A 12161-nucleotide genomic window follows, 5' to 3' on the forward strand; every position below is an offset into this window, starting at 1 on the left:
GTGTGGAGACGTGTGTAAGTTCCGTTGCTTATTAAACCTGCCACCTACCAGTCTGGAGTGGCTTACTTCTTTCTTCAGTCTCTCTGTGCCCTCAGTGTCTGGGGTCAGTTTTCGAACCAGCAACATGGCTGTTGAGTTGAGTAGTTGTGACAAAGATCATATAGCCCACAAAGCCTAAAATATTTATTGTCTGACCCTTTACAGAGAAAAATGGCCAATCCCTGGTCTAGCCCATATGGCTGTCTTTGTTAGGGGTCTAAGGAGAACATATATAGACTTATGGCATTTCAGGCCTGCCTGATTTTATATATACTTGCACATGGTACCATTTTGCAAGAAAAACTACACGTCTTCTCCCGTGCTACTGCATTTCCTTCTTTATAGGTTGTTAATTGTTATTCATGGAAATTCGTATTTCTTCATTCATTCACTTCATGAGCCCTTACAGTACACCTACCTGGGAATAAGTGACTAACAAAAAGTAGCTTTACTGGTCAATTTTTTTTTTTAATATTTATTTATTTATTTTTGGCTGCATTGGGTCTTCATTGCTGCATGCAGGCTTTCTCTAGTTGAGGCAAGTGGGGGCTACTCCTCGTTGCGGTGCATGGGCTTCTCATTGTGGTGGCTTCTCTTGTTGCGGAGCACAGGCTCTAGGTGAGTGGGCTTCAGTAGTTGTGGCACACGGGCTCAGTAGTTGTGGTTCACGGGCTCTAGAGCACAGGCTCAGCAGTTGTGGTGCACGGGCTTAGTTGCTCCGCGGCATGTGAGATCTTCTTGGACCAGGGATCGAACCCGTGTCCCCTTCATTGGCAGGCGGATTCTTAACCACTGCACCACCAGGGAAGTCCTGTTGGTCAATTTTTATAGACAAGTAATGAACAAATACAGACCATTATTATACAATAGTGAGACGTGCCATCCTAGGGTTATGACTGGGACAGAAAAGAAGGTATTTGACTCAGCTGCAGGGGTTGGTGAATGCTTCCTAGAAAAGAAGACACTTGAACTGAGAACAAGAGGATGAGGGGTTGAGAAGGGACATGCATTCCATGTTAGACAGAGCAATATTTTCCAAGGCTTGTGTTAGTCAGAGTTCAGTGCAGGAAACAGAAACCAATACAGTCATTTTAAGAAGGTGAAAATCCATGGGTGATTAGGATAAAATCATGGAAGGGCCAGAAGAATGGGCTGTAGGCTGGCCTACCAGGAATGATTCCCGAAAGACTATAGTACTGTCCCACTGAGGCCATCACTGGAATTATTCAGACCAAGAACATGTTACCATCCTCTAATGAGGAATCAGGAAGGCATCCCTGATGCTGGTGCCACTGGAGTCTGCTAGAGAAAAGGATCTCTGCAAAATTGCTCGCCGGTAGAAAAACAGCCAGGAGAGCAGGAAGATGGCCTCAGCTCTGTTTTTTAAATTTCTAAATCTCACAGGAGTGCATCTATTTTGTGCATTCAGAACTTTCGCTGCAAAAGAATTTGAGAAAGAAGGCCATTAGCTTTCTAGTCTCTGCAGCACAGGAAGGCACCATAGAAGTACGATGGGATGGAGGGTGATCAAGCCAAACCACAGAATCCACCACATGTACAGAATCAATGTCACTGTCCATTCAAGGAAATGCAATTAGTTTGGCTTGGCTACAGCAGTAGTTCCCAAATAGTCAAGAGTGGATCCCTTTTTAACATCAAAACATTGAGCCCCCGATGCATGTGACAGTAGTTTTATTTAATATCCTACAACTTAGAAATATATGGCAAATAGTTTCATTCAAAAGGAATTTTATTTTATTAATCACAATAGCAAATAAATACATTTGGAAAATGATGGTGATAAAAGTAACTCACATAAGTTGCATGCATTATATATGTTAACTCAGTAGTAACGCATATGTATTTAAGCTATATCATTTGTTTAGTCAGCAAATAATGCCTGGACCTCTTCTGAATTCCAGAACTCTTTTCAGTAATGCCTAGGAAACCAGGTATTTTAGACTCACACTTGGGAACCATTGAGCTTTAATAGTTTGAGGTGTGTGATAAGGAAGACATAAGCAAAGAGGCTCTAAAAGATGGCTAATTTCTTTTGATATTAGTCGGGAGGTGATGCAGAGTTACTGAATTTTGAGCAAAGAAATGACAAAATCAGATTTTCATGTCAGAAAGACCACTCTGGCAAAGGCTAGCTGATAAATCAAAGGAATGAGCGACTGAGGGCAAGTAGAAAATATAGGAGGCTATTTCAGTGATCCAGGTGGGAAAATCAGGGATCTAATAAGCAAGGTATAGATAGTGGGGATGAAGAGAAATGGATATTTAGTGGCAGAATTGATTGCTGATTGATTGATTTGGTGTGAAATGGGTGACTAAGAGGACATGAAAGGAAGGACTAAGAGGAAGGAAGAGGCCATGCTTGGGTAACCATGTAAATATGAAATACAGGAAAAAAATGAATCATTCCAAGTTCTCAAGATATGTATTGGGTTGGCCAAAAAGTTAGGTCGGGTTTTTCCATAAGACCAATATATATCTTTTTTAATATTCTCAAGAAATATATATATATTTAAAATAAAAATCAGTTAAGTGACATGACTACTGTTCTAAATTAGTCAGGACAAGCTAACTGCTATAAAAATAACCCCCAAATCTCAGTGACTTGAGACAGTAAAGATATGTTTCTCATTTAGATTGCAATCCAATGAAAGAGAGGCAGATTCTGGCCCATGTGATTATTTAGAGACCCAGGCTTTTCCTTTCATTGATTCTGCCATCTCCTAGGGCTACTGGGTTCTCTACAGCATGTGGACAAAGGAAGATAGAGAGCTGAATTGCAAACAGGAAGATTCTATGGTCCAGGCAAGGAAGAAATGTACATTACTTGTCACATGTTCCAATGGTTAGAGCCCAGTCGTGGTCATGAGAATGTAATCTAGCTGTGTGCCCAGGAAAAAGAAGACATGAGTTTCAGGAGCATTTAGCCAGTCTCTACCATAAGCACTCATTAGGTTATAAAGAAAAACTCACAGAATTTTGAAATATGATTGCAGTGAATGACAAAGTGATTTGAGTTTAATCAATGTCTAAATGTAATGATATAACAGAGAAATCTGTGAATCACTTGATTATATTACTGAAGAAATTCTGTGGTCATATAGTGTGGGGATTGGGAAGAAATGGGAGGGAGTAATACCTCTACTGAGTTCAGAAATAGGTGAACCAAAGATAAAGAAATTATCACTATCTCCCGGGTTGGGGTACTCCACCTGTTTATCCATTAACTATTTATTAAGTACAATTTGCTAGACATTGTTCTAGGTTCTGGAATAGAAACAACTTATCCTGCCTGCCAGACAGGCGTATCCCTAGAGTCGAGGTGAGTCTACCAGATCCTCATGGCTTGAAGGCCCAAGCTTTTATAATGTTCAACTCAATACACTTTGCTCTGATTCTCTACTAAGCAAGTGCCTTCTAATTCTCTCTTGACTGTCTTTGATCAACAAGCACAAGTCTTCTAATCCTTGTGGTTCCTGCAGCCTCCTCTCCTCCTCTCCCTCTCCCTCTTCCTCCTCTTCCTCCTTTTTGTCATCACCACTATCATGTTCCTCATAATAACCACCATTCACTGAGTACTGGGCATTGTGTTAGGTAGTTTATACATTTCTTCTACTCCTCATGACAGTTGCATTTTACAGATGCATGCACTGATTCTCAGAGAAATTCAGTAACTTGCCCTCACAGGTAGTAGTGGTGAGCCTGGATCAGAACGCAGTTCTGCTGACTTCATATCCCAAGTGCTTCCTACCATTATAAAGGAGTAAATCTGCATCTGGGTCTATAGATCAGTTCCTTGAGAATTTATGAAATATGGATTACTTGAATTGGTCAAGTCTGGGTACACTGACAATATCAAGTTTCTGGTCCCACAACACTCAGGACCTGATACTGAGCTGAGAAAACTCCTCAGAGGTCTTCGACCCTATGAGGTCTTGCCAGGGTTGCTGGTTGGCCACTGGCCTCTATTCCTTTTTTTAAGGTAAAAAGTCATTTATTTTATTATTTTAATTGAAGTATAGTTGATTTACAATATTGTGTTAGTTTCAGGTATACAGCATAGTGATTCAGTATTTTTGCAGATTATATTCCATATAAGCTATTATAAGATAATGGGTGTAGTTCCTTGTGCTATACAGTAAATCCTTGTTGCTTACCTATCTTACATATAGTATTTTTTTTAACATCTTTGTTGGAGTATAATTGCTTTACAATGCTGTGTTAGTTTCTGCTGTATAACAAAGTAAATCAGCTATAAGTATGCATATATCCCTGTATCCCCTTCCTCTTGCATCTCCCTCAGTATTTTTATTTTTTTATTTTTTTATTTTATTTTTTTTCCACACACACACACACTGTATTTTATTTTTACAAGAGATAAATAGACTGACACCAAGCATTGTACATGGATGACCACAACAAAAGCAACATCCCTCAGTATTTTTAAATCTGTTAATACCATACCCCTAATTTGTCCCTGACATCCCTATTTCTGAACTTTAACTTCAACATTTGTGACCTGGTAATATCACAAAATAATCTGTTTGTCAGAGGGAACTGTTAACATATTTACATTTTTATAATGAGAAAAAACACTCTCACAAACAGATACAAAATCTACTGAGGTTACAAGATAAACATCACATTTGATTCCTTCAACAAAACCATACTGTGTAGTTGCAATTATTGAACAAAGGTGTAATCAGAAAAATATATTTTGAATTAAAATGTATTGATAGGAATAAATCAACGTAAATGTGTTTTCCTCTAATGGCAGTTTTATTTTCCCAGGGTGGGAATTTAAAATTGCTTAAATTGCTTCTAAGTTAGTGAGTACGAAAAGTGCTTCAACGGTGATAAAATGTGTAACAAATGTTTAACCAGCATGCAAAGGATGACAATGAAAAGCAGCACAGTTCTGCACGTGTCAAGATAAACCATGCACACTTACATCACTCCATACTGATTTTTCTAACCCATGTACAACTAGCAAAAGCATCTACTTCATTATAATCTTTCACATTATTACATATCCTTATGTACCACTAACCCTTGCACGATATATCATTTCTTTTATTTCACAATATTTCTGATTTTGCATCTTTTGTTGTTATTTCTGCTGGTCCTTCACTTCCGAATTACATCATCGTTATGTTATAGAAGTAGTAGAAATGTAGGTCAAAGTGTGTCTTTCAAAAATCACTGTAGGAACACTAAAAGAAACAAATGAGGGAAGAATGTGCTTTTCTTATACAATATCCAATAATGATGACAGTTGCTCACGGCTGTTCTTGGGAGAAGGGCCATGGTAAGTGTGTGACTTGGGTTGCAATGACTTTTTTGGTGATCTGTACAAACTTGAAAACCCACTGTTCTCAAGTGAGTTGCACTAAAGCCTAGCTTTATCACAAGTAAACCTGTGATGATTATCCAGCTCAACATCTCTGTGGATAGAGTAGACAACTACAAGGCTGCCTGGCCGGACTTGATAACTCATCAATCTACGAGCACTTTAATGTAATGACTGCAAATCCTACTCTGAGAAAGTACAGGAGCACTGCCTAAGAGTAAGGATACTTGATTCTAGCTCAGATTCAAACCTGTGACTCTAAGGGATTCACCTAACCTTCTGCAGGTTCAAGTTTTTAATCTGTAAAATGACGGGGATAGGCTAGATCTACAAGGTCCCTTCCAGGTTTAAAATAGAGCAATACTACAACATTGTGGGAGATAACAGACTTCCTTAAAAAATTGATTAGTAATATTGTATATGAGGTGATACTTAGAAAATAATTGCAATCTATATGGTTGCAGTACTAGTGTAGTGAACATGAATATTCTTTTTTTTTTTTTAAATGGTGCCTCATGGGTTTTTTTTAAAGGTTTCACTTTATTTATTTATTTATTTATTTATGGCTGTGTTGGGTCTTCGTTTCTGTGCGAGGGCTTTCTCCAGTTGCGGCAAGTGGGGACCGCTCTTCATCGCGGTGCGCGGGCCTCTCACCATCGCGGCCTCTCTTGTTGCGGAGCACAGGCTCCAGACGCGCAGGCTCAGTAGTTGTGGCTCACGGGCCTAGTTGCTCCGTGGCATGTGGGATCTTCCCAGACCAGGGCTCGAACCCGTGTCCCCTGCATTAGCAGGCAGATTCTCAACCACTGCGCCACCAGCGAAGCCCAACATGAATATTCTTAATAAAAAAGATTGCATTCCTTTTTGTCCGATAAACCAGTTTAAACCTGCGCCTGCATCATTGGCCTCCAGGCTCGTGATAGCTGTAGTATGTGCTTGCTGGGTCTCCCCATGCCTGCGAGGGTTCGTGCAAAATTTCCGGGTTCTCTTGATAGCACAAAGTTCCTGGGAAGCTATTCTGTTGACCCTACAATCAACCCTGGTTTCCACTGGAACCTGTGCCAGCCCATAAGGACCTTTTGTCTCAGGGGTTCGGATGGATAATTCGATGACGCTGCCGAGGCGAGGCAAGTTTGGGTGAGACAAGTTATGTCTGGGCCTGGGACCCAGCCCTGCCAGGTACCCCGATCCAAGGGCCACTTGCCCCAGAGTCCTGTTCCCCCTCCACCCTTGACTTCTCCCAGGGTTGAGAGCAGCCCTCCTTTTTCCCTCTTGTTACTTTAAAAGGACCCTCCCTCTCTCCTGTCCATCTCTAAGAAACCTTGCATAAGCTCTTCAGTGAGTTTAGAATTTTATCCAAGTTGGAAGGAGGATATGGTTCATGTAGCTTCTACTTGGTCATGCAAATACCTCCGAAGAAAGGAAATTCAAAATCTTGGAACTAACATCTGGGATTGAGGGCAAAGAAAAACGCACAGGCCAAAACACAAATTAATATTTAAATAAGTGATCCTGTCACACTATCAAGTAGATAAAATATAATCACATTTAGGGGGAAATGGATTTGTATTTGCTTTTATTGTAATTTTTTTAGTAACCGCTTTATTGAGATATAATTATATACCATACAGTTAACCTATTTAATGTGCATGTCTTTATTTTTAATAGTGAGTTTGAATGAAGGCATGTTTAATTAGAGGGGATAGCTGGAAAAATTTATGGGTGCTTTTATAGGGAACTTCTGAATACCTTAAAATATTTAAGAGGTTAATTGTGCTGGCATTTTTATTGTGTAAAATTTCAATAAAATATTACTTCTATAGGATGTAATGGGGTATATAATAACATTAAAACTTTTTATACTATGATGTTAACTGAAAGGGCAGGCTACAAAATTATAGATATGACCATACCTATAGGAAAATATGCATAGATAAAAAGACAGGAGCCAAAAAATGGGCTAATTTTGGGTGGTCAGATTTAGGGCACATATTTTATTTTCCATTTTTATAGATTATTACATTCCTCAATTAGTATGTATACTTTTGGAATGAGAAAGGAAACTTTATTTATGAAACTTTGGAATTATCTTTTTTTTTTTCTGAAACACATATCATGGGCACTACTCATCAGGCCTGACTTGGGTTATCTGGGGAGATTATAAATGATAACAATAAACTGCCTTTGTTTATTGCTTTATAATTTACAAATTGCATTCAAGAATATTATCTCATTTCATTGAGCAAAGAGACAGGCATTTTCCTGAGGAAACTGTCAAAAGTTGGGGAAGCCAAGGAAAGAAGAACATTTTTAAAGGACTTCTAAGTGTAAGCAGATGTCTCTGGTGGTGAAGTACCATCATCTGAGATGTTGGAAGAGGAAGGGGGTTGGGGTGGAGGTGGGAAGAACACAGAGCAATTACACGGGGCTATCACTGACCTGAGGGAAAAGGGGAAGAAATGGGATTTGGGGGCATGGGATTCTTATACATATTTCTATGCCTTTCTGTAGTATCATCAACTTAGGTCAGGTTAGCAGTTGTTCATAAAGAGGTTGTTCACAGGGGGCAAAAGAGGAGTGAGGAGTAAGGAATCCCACTTCAGTGCCAGTGAGTAAGTGTAAGAGAAGGAAGGAGATAACCAAATACACCAGTGGCATTTGTAAATCCATTATTTGTTAAGTCTGAAAACACATTGGGGAGTATGCAAGACGGGTTTAGATAAAGTCTATATCATATACATTTTAAGAGAAATGGAGTTTTATTTATTCTAATATGAGTGGACTATATTGACAGAAATAGCGAAGATGAGGTGAATGAAAAAATATTTCTCAAAAGACTTACATTATTTTACATTAAGATTATAAACACTGTTTTTGATATACATACTTTGACATAATGGCTAAGTGTAAGAAATTTCTTTGTTTTTATTTTACGGATTCATAAGCAAGGTTATGAAAATTCAGAGGGAAACGTGTCACCTATTTTACTCAGTGGCAATAGCTTATTTTATCAGAATTATCATTAAGTTAAATTATCATGGGTTGTGTTTTTTGTTCACGAGGACTTTTTAAATAACCACTGTTAACCTTATTGAAATTTCTCGTACTCTAAAATCACTTGAATTGAGGGAATATTTTTTGGTGTCAAAGCCCAGGCATGTATTTGAAAGACGCCTAAATGCCGTCACCTCAGTGTAATGTTTTTGCACGGAATAGTACATAGGCTGAATCATGGAGGTGCAGTGCACTGGAATATATAACTGCTGCCTTTAGCACAGCCAGACTTTGGAAAACTCCAATCTTGATGTGTTGCAAAATTTCTGGCATGAGAAATTCCATCAGTTCTCTCCAGGCTCAGCTGGAGTCCAACCTCCTTAAGGAAGCCTCCCTAAACACTCAGGCCTGCAGTGACCTTGTGCTCATTTGAATGCCTCACCTCTATCAAGTATTTCTGTAGGTTGACAGGCATCTCTAGTGCCCTTATCACCTCCCTCTGACTCACCTCTGACTTCAGCTACAGCTGTGGTAGAAGGGCCCTTGCAAGCTCAGACTCACCTCATCCCAACTCATCCGCTTTAAGTTCCCTTGCTCACGAAGCTTTCTCCAATACAAGGGACCTGGTGCTGTGGACAAGCCCATCCTGGAAGTGTGGGAGAGTTATCGTTCTTGGGAAAAAGCTTTCATCAATAGGATGTGGGGAGACTTCCCTGGTGGAACCGTGGTTTAAGACTCTGTGCTCCCAATGCAGGGGGCTCGGAGCTTTGATCCCTGGTCAGGGAACTAGATCCCACATGCATGCTGCAACTAAGAGTTCAAATGCCACAACTGGGGAGCCCATGTGCCACAACTAAGGAGCTGGTGAGCCACAACTAAGACCCAGTGCAACCTAATTAATTAATTAATTAACTAATTTTAAAAATTAGGATGTGGGAACCAGTGGATAAATACTTTCACCTGCTGTGGAAATTTCTATTCTGTATGCTTCTTAGAGATCCTGGCAGAAATGAGCCCCCATTGTCTACAACAATGACCTCTAAATTGTACTATTATATTGACTTTTCCTACCCCCTCACTCTTTTTCTACCCCCTCACTTCTGCTTCCTGGGATCACCTCCAAAATAGACTGCCTGACCCAAGTCCTCCCTTCAGGTTCTGCTTTGAACAACAGTTATGCACTACTTTGCATTGCTCTTGTGTTTTAATTACATCAACCTTTAAAGATCTTGTTGATATAAGTCTTGCTTCCACAACTAGATTGTAGTCTCCTGAGGACAGCAAGAATTTCTTACACATTGTATCATGCCTTGTACATGGTAGGTTTCTATTAGTAAATATTTGTTAAATAAGAAGTTCAAGATGGTATATGGAGATAGTATCAATCCCTCCGAGAACTTCTGGTCATCCAATGTCAATTCTTGTAAAAACGCTGGGTGTTCATCTGCATCAGTCTAGGGAATGGACATTTGACATTCTTGATGTCTACCAAGCATCTGTATTGCTTCCTCAGAAGATGGGCCACTCTCATCTTAGGCACCGAAAATACTAGCAAATCACTTTCCAAACCTCCCTTGCAGCTACGTCATAAATTCCACCAGTCAGATTCACGCGCTCTAGACTCTGAGTCAAAGTCAGGATGTGAAGAAGAAGAGACTACTCAGAATCCATCCTGGTAATGGGATAGTGGCAGTTGCAGTGGCGGCCCCACCATGAAGCCAGTTCTTCAACATGTTTTGGAGCACTTTACCTGTCAGGATAGCCTCTAATCCTAGTTCTCCAGGCCTCTTAGAGATTCCCTGAGCTATTGAATATTTTTTAAGTTTAAGTTCTCTTTTTCTGAGTAAATTACCCAGCATGGCAGTTTGTTGTTTTCAATAAAACCTTTGATCCATTCTATGTTTCTAAGAAGCCTTGAGGATATTTTGGGTTGCTGGTGGGAAACGAATAGCAAACTCCAATGTAGCGGGTGTTTCCAAAATCTCCTGGGGAATTTTAATACATGCCACAAAAATATATATCATACCTATAGAACACCCCAGAAACATCCTTAGTCCTCATACAGCCCAACCCAACTTGTGGCAAGCAAGAAAAGTAGAACGTATTGGAAGCCAGAAGAATGGGGTAGGGAGAACACCCCGTAAAGCCATCCTTTATTTCCGTCAGCTCCACTGGAATTGCTGCCAGATATTTCACAAACATAAAACACACACACACACACACACACACACACACACACCTTGAGCAAAGACAGTACAGCTGGCCCTTGAACAATATGGGCTTGAACTGCGTGAGTCCACTTATGTGCCGGTTTTTTCAATAGTAAATACTACAGTACTGCATAATCCCCTGTTGGTTTAATCTGCAGATGCAGAACCACAGATACAGAGGAACCACAGATACAGAGGAACTGCAGATATAGAGGGCCAGCTATAAGTTATATGCATATTTTTGACTGTGAGGCGTGTCTGTGCCCCTAAACCTTGCTTTGTTCAAGGGTCAAATGTATTTCAAATTCAAAAGACAACTGACTATTAACATGCCTACCATCTATAAGCTAGGAATATTCATGTTAGCAGATAGGATTCACTCACATGTTGAGAACAATGATCTCTTTAATGAAAATAATAAGTAATAAAAGACCTATAAATGATAAAATTTAGGCCATTATGGACACTGTACACTTTATCAGGCAATCCTAAAACAAATAAAGCAAATCCATATTTATTATTAGGTTTTTTTAAAGCACATAGCAGCTCAGGTCCTCCGAATCCCAGCCACCCTCACCCCAAATGCCTGGTATTGTCTACAGATTTTGCAAATATATTAGGGTTAACTTTCAGATTATCAAGTAATGAGTATATTATTATATTTTTAGAAAAAAGTGTCATACTCTACCTCATGTGATACTAAAAACTGAAATAATAAAATAGCTAGTACTGGATAGGAAAGGGTAGAATAGAGGTGACTCTCTGATGTCAGGATGGGGAAGAATGCTTTTAGCATGAATCAATGCAGGAAACACTAGGAAAGAGACTGAGTACATATTCAATACATAATCAAGATAATGACTATAAAATTTTTTAATTTCACAGACCTATCATAACTAAAATGAAAATGATATGAAAAAATTTTCAAAATATATGAAAAATTGGTTAATAGCCATAATATATAAAAAACTTTTAAAAATTAAAAGTAAAAATATGCTGATCACAATTTTTAAAAACAGGGTGCATATAAATAGATACTTAACATCAAAAGGAATAAACTTGGGCTTCCCTGGTGGCGCAGTGGTTGGGAGTCTGCCTGCCGGTGCAGGGCACACAGGCTCGAGCCCTGGTCTGGGAAGATACCACATGCCGCGGAGCAACTAAGCCCGTGAGCCACAGCTACTGAGCCTGCGCGTCTGGAGCCTGTGCTCCGCAACGGGAGAAGGCCGCGATAGTGAGAGGCCCGCGCACCGCGATGAAGAGTGGCCCCCACTCGCCACAGCTGGAGAAAGCCCTCGCACAGAAACGAAAACCCAACACAGCCAAATAAATAAATAAATAAATTTATAAAAAAAAAAAAAAAGGAATAAACTTGAAAACATGCACATTACTAAAAATAAAAGAAATACAAGTGAAAGTAAATAGTATTTTTGACAACTAAATTGGCAATTTTTTTCAAGCCATTTTGTTTGCTGAATATGCGCTGAAATGCTATTCTCATGCTGGAGTGCAAATTAATGCATAGTTTTTAGAAGCAAATTTGGCAATAG

General features: G+C 39.4%; 2 long non-coding RNA genes across 2 annotated transcripts in view; one reads left to right on the plus strand and one right to left on the minus strand.

The window, feature by feature from the left end:
- Positions 1-12161, plus strand: part of LOC309660145 — a 72079-nt gene that overhangs the window by 15762 nt on the left and 44156 nt on the right. The window lies entirely within an intron of this gene.
- LOC309660146 overlaps positions 500-12161 on the minus strand; it is an 89651-nt gene continuing 77989 nt past the window's right edge. Inside the window, exons 2-3 of the long non-coding RNA XR_014263205.1 lie at positions 4487-6034; positions 500-4351 (exon numbers count right to left, since the gene is read on the minus strand). This is a non-coding gene — a long non-coding RNA (uncharacterized lncRNA). The remainder of the gene's footprint in view (positions 4352-4486; positions 6035-12161) is intronic.

Source organism: Balaenoptera physalus (genome assembly GCF_965194825.1).
Source record: "Balaenoptera physalus genome assembly, chromosome: 4".
NCBI lineage: Eukaryota > Metazoa > Chordata > Mammalia > Artiodactyla > Balaenopteridae > Balaenoptera > Balaenoptera physalus.